Source organism: Ruditapes philippinarum, unplaced genomic scaffold, assembly GCF_026571515.1.
Source record: "Ruditapes philippinarum isolate M1 unplaced genomic scaffold, ASM2657151v2 ctg4037_1_1_1_1, whole genome shotgun sequence".
NCBI classification, from domain to species: domain Eukaryota; kingdom Metazoa; phylum Mollusca; class Bivalvia; order Venerida; family Veneridae; genus Ruditapes; species Ruditapes philippinarum.
This window is the reverse complement of record NW_026853811.1, coordinates 65,363-71,362: the sequence shown is the minus strand read 5'-3', so window position 1 is coordinate 71,362 and position 6,000 is coordinate 65,363.

Genomic DNA, 6,000 nt, shown 5'->3' with positions numbered 1-6,000 from the left:
ACGTAGAGAATGAAGGTACTGATATTTTTCAATATCTAAGAAATATGAAGCACGATTTAACATGCCAAAATAACCGTGTTTCCGTGGACATTAATAACATTAATACCAAGATAGACTCTGTTTTAAGCACTGTAAGTGAATTAAAATCAAACTATGAGCAATTAAAACAAGACAATATCTCTCTACAAAATGAACTGTCGAAAATAAAGATAAAACTAGACTATTACGAAAATAATTCCAGAAGGAATAATCTTAGATTTAACGGGATCAGAGGGGGTATTTCAGAGCACTGGTCAGAAACAGAGACTAAATTGCGTGATTTTCTTAGAACAACCCTCAATTTTGGTGAAGAAGCTGACCAAATTGATATAGACCGTGCACACAGGATAAGATCAAATAACTCTAGTACATGTACGATAATAGCACGTTTTGTACGCTTCAAGGACTGTCAGGCAATTTTAAACCATGCCAGCAATAGTAAATCTGACCTAAATTCTGGATTTTCTGTTCAACAAGATTACTCCGACAGAGTGAAAAGACATCGAAGAATGCTAGGTGAACGTATGATTGAAGAACGTAAAAGAGGTCACTATGCATCAGTTCGATTTGATAAACTGTTCATTAACGATAGTATTTACAAATGTGATGATCAAACTGACCAGATTGTTTACATAGGAAAACGGTCAAGGTTTAACGCAGAAGCACGTGGTCGTGGGAATCATCAAATTAACCCTGACTCAACGATTGGACGATAGCGAGCGCGGGAATAGTCGCGATGCCAACGAAGAGTCACATGATGGAAGTCAGCCAATCGAGAACCGCACAGATAGCCGTGACGACATACCTCACTTCATAACATCCAATGAATAGGGGCTTGGCCGAAGTCCAAATATTACTCATCAAAATAAACAAATAGAAATAAAATGTGGGTCATGGAACGTTTGTGGATTAAATAAATTTAAAAACGATGATGATTTTCTTAAGTTTGTGAATACTTTTGATATTGTAAGTACATGTGAAACATGGAGTAAATTCAAAGGAGAATTCAATAATTTTGTAAATTCATATGTGCATTTTGACTTTGTTAGGAAAATGAAAGATAATGCATTGAGGAACAATGGTGGAATTAGTGTTTTCGTGAAAAGTACTATTCATAAACTTATATCAATAAGACAAATCTTTGATCATTTTGAGAACTGTGTTGTACTATACTGTAATTTTTCAAAAATATTTGATTGTAATGACATTATCATGTATTTCACATATATAAGTCCTGAGGGAAGTTCTTACTATAATGATAGAGACGATAAAAACGGTATCAATGAAATGTTTAGTCATTTTGAACAAATTACATATGAATACCCGGACACCATGTTATTTTTGTCAGGTGACCTTAATAGTCGATGTAAAATTTTTTTAGACTTTATCCCATGTGATAATTTAAATTTTATTTTTGGTAATACTGACTATAATGGTAGTACTTTTGATATTGTACGTCATAGTAAGGATAATATACGTGGCAATAATTATGGTAAATGTTTAGTAAACTTATGCTGTATTTTTGATATTCATATACTTAATGGTCGTTTTCCAAGCGATAAAAAACGGTGAATTTACTTGCTTCTCAAATGATGGATCGAGTGTTGTTGATTTTATGATCGCATCTTCTTCTCTATTTTCATACATTAAAGATTTTGAGGTTCTTACTAGAGATGAATCTGATCATTTTCCTATATGTTGTACTTTTGTGTTCCATAAAAAGTCTAATAACGCAGATAGCCAAACTGCTCAAATATCATTGAACACTTTTGATAGATATATATGGTGTGTGTCTGCAGGTGCAGATTTCTTGCAAAAATTTAGGGAAATGTTTCATAACGATTACACGATGATAATGGAATCAATTGATAACTCTGTCAATTCTGCAGTTGACTGTATTACCTCTATTTATAAAGATGCTGGAAAATGCATGCTTAAGAAATTTTGTTTTCATTCGTCTCAACCTCCGTGGTGGGATAACACATGTAATGAGTTAAAAGCAAACAAATACGCGGCGCTACGCACATTTAGATTATTAATAAGTAATTCCTCGTCTGACTTACGAATATATAAAGATAAACGAAATAGGTTTAAAGACTATTGTAATGTACGAATATCTGAATATCAGAAATCCAATCGATTAGAACTAGTATCACACAGTAACAACCCAAGTTCTTTTTTGGAAATTAGTGAAGAAAGGCAAAACTGTTACTATGTCTGGTCCTAGTATTTCTTGTACAGAATGGTTCAATTATTTAATAGATTTGTTGTATGACGAAAATTCAGTGTTTGTTGATCCTTATGTTGGAAACAAACATGATTCCGCCGATGAAACAGCTCAGACATTAAATGAACCATTCACTTTGCTAGAAATTAAACATTCTATATCTAAATTAGTTAATAATAAAAGTTGTGGCCCAGATAACATACCTTCCGAATTTTATAAACATACATCAGATGAAATAGCGTCTATTCTGCATACACTATTTAACAAAATACTCGAAACAGGGCAATTTCCAATATCTTGGAGAAATAGCATGATTACACCAATTCATAAATCAGGGCCAAGTAAATAATCCTGGTAATTATCGCGGCATATCTATTACAAATACATTATATAAAGTCTTTACAGGTATCATAAATAAAAGATTATACGATTGGGCCGAAAATCAAAGAAAAATCGATGAATCTCAGGCAGGATTTAGGCATGGTTACTCGGCTATCGATAATGTTTTTTGTCTACAAGCTATGGTTCAAAAATATCTTTCTAAAAAGGGTGGCCGCTTTTACTGTCTCTATGTTGATTTCCGTAAAGCATTTGATAAAGTGAATCATTCTAAACTTTTCTTGTCACTTGAAAAGAAGGGCGTTTTTGGAAATTTTCTTCGAGTTTTGAAATCAATGTATTTTCATCTCTCTTCATGTGTTAAAACAACTGATTTGTTTAACAATGTTATGATTACTGAATTATTTCCCTGTAACATTGGTACAAGGCAAGGTGATAAGACAAGTTCGACAATTTTTACATTATTTATAGACGAGTTATCTTCCCTTTTAAGAGAGAAATGTGGCACAGGCATTTTCATTACAAATGATATTCCTGATATTCTTTGTTTAATGTTTGCAGATGATGTTGCAAATTGTGCTGAAACTGCTACAAAATTACAACAACAACTTAATGTAATTGATTAATTTTGCTTGAACACAGGCATGGAAATTAATCTTGATAAAACAGAGATAATTGTATTTCGAAATGGAGGTCGTCTTCGTAATTATGAAACTTGGTCTTTTCGCGGTCAGCCTGTAAATACAACTGCTGTTTATAAATATATGGGTTTGTTATTCACTCCACAACTATCATGGAATGTAGCTCATGATAAACTAGCTTCGCAAGCTCAAAGAGCAATTTTTGCTATCAAAGGTTATGAAAAACCATTTGGTAATTTTCCCATAAAGGAACACTTTAAAATTTTTGATACAATGATCAAACCTATTCTTTGTTATGGATCACAGATCTGGGGGTATGAATTTAGTCCAACTATAGAATCTGTTCATAATATGTTCTGTAAGGGTTTATTAAATGTTCGAAAAAATACAAACACAAGCATGGTGTTAGGTGAATGTGGTAGACTCCCACTTTGTATTACTTATTATACAAATTGCATCCGTTATTGGTGTAAGCTATTAGTTATGCCACCATACCGTTACCCAAAACAATGTTATTTAATGTTAAAATCACTAGATGAAGCTGGAAGAACTTGTTGGGCTAGCAAAATACGAATACTTTTATACAGTTACGGATTTGGTTACATTTGGATTTCTCAAGAAATAGGAGATGTGAATATTTTTGTTAGCATTTTTAAACAACGCATAATAGATTGTTATACTCAAAATTGGCATGATAATATTAACTATGCCAGTAGATGTCACCATTATTGTTATTTTAAAAGCTTATTAAATGTAGAACGGTATCTTCTTATAGAAATCCCTGTTAAACATAAGAAAGCATATGCTAAATTTCGATGTTCAAATCACAAACTTAATGTTGAAATCGGTAGGCATTTAAATATACCTTTTCAAGAACGCTTTTGCAACTTTTGTCTTGAAAATCATTTAACTTATCATATTGACTGTGAATATCATGCTTTTTTTCATTGTAAAAAATATTTAGAAATTAGAAATACCTATTTACTAAACTGGTATAATTCCGGAAATGAATTACATAACTTTTATGAATTACTCTCATCAAATGATATATTTATAATCAAGAAAATCTCTACTTATATTTACCACCTCATGATATCTATAGCACAGTAGCATTTAAATGTAATGATTGTCAAAACTTGTAAAAGACACAACCTTATAATGTTAAATATCATATTTTGTATGACATGTATTTTGGGCCGGTGGCCTTTATTTACTGAATAAATCTTTTGACTTGACTTGACTATCATCAGCAAATATTTTAATACTTGATTTGACATTATCTGTGATATCATTCACATACATAATAAAAAGTACCGGCCCCAACACACTACCTTGTGGCACTCCACTATCCACTGCTTTCCACAATGATGTACTACCTTTAATTGATAGACACTGTCTTCTATTGCAAAGAAAACTTTTTATCCACATTAATACATTTCCCTTGATTCCAAAAGATGACACTTTATTAACTTAACGTACATGTGGGACTTTTTCGAAAGCCTTTTCTATATCAAGATATATGGTGTCCCAACTTTGATAATTTTCCATATAAATATTCCATTCTTCCAATACATTTAGAAGTTGTAAAGCGAAAGACCTTCTTGTCCGAAAACCATACTGATTGTCAGATGATAATTTATTTTCCTCAGTATGTTTTATTATGTGTTTTTGAATAATTTTTTCCAATGTTTTACACAATATTGATGTTAGACTAACTGGGCGATAGTTACTAGGATTCGTTTTTGTTCCTGTTTTAGCTCGACTATTCGATAAGAATAAGTAGAGCTATTGTAGTACCCCGAGCGTTGGCGTCGGCTTAACCACTTATGTTAAAGTTTTTGTAATACCTTAAGTATTTTGACAGAATTATGCGCCTTTTTTGACTTAGAATTTACTTTAAAGTTTTCTTAATACCTCAAATATTTTTAAAGTCCATTGACATATGGCTTTGAAACAAGTTGAAATTTTATACTCTTCTTTTAGAGCATAATAGGACTGACTCTCCAAGGCCTATAACTGTAACATGGATTTAAAGAAAAATTTTGTCCTTTTGTTAACTTAGAAAATTTTACATTATCAAGGCTTATGTACTATCAAGCACCAAGAATAGTCGAGCGTTGCTGTCCTATCGACAGCTCTTGTTAAAAATTGGCGATACTCTTGCATCTTTCCATACATTTGGAAGTAATCCGTTTTCAAGTGACTTTCTAAATATAGCGGTTAACGGCCCAACAAAAACATCAGCCAGACTCTTTATTATGTATGGGTGTATATCATCTGGACCCATTGATTTATTTGGATCAAGTTCATTTTGTAAACTCAACACCTCACTCTCAGAGATATGTATGTATTCAAGGTCTTTTAGCACAGTCTTATCTTTCATGTTAGGTACACAGTCAAAATTTTCTTTTGTAAATACTGTTGTAAAGAACTCATTTAAAGACATTTTCTACAGTTTTATGAAAATTTAATCCTTTCAAAGAATTTTCAAAATTTTTTGTATGATAAGTAAAATTTCATTGCGAATTCAAAAATAAAAATAAATATATATGTTGACATGTTAGATTTTTTTTAAAATGGCAGTTTCCATGGTAACCATATATCTCAAAACTGTCAAAATAGCCAAACTGTGTTATAAAAAGTTATAAGACAGCATATTACACACACAACAAGCATAATTTAATACAAAACCTGCTTTATCTAAGGGTTCTGTATAAAACAAATGATAATCTGAATATATTTCTTTTTTCATGC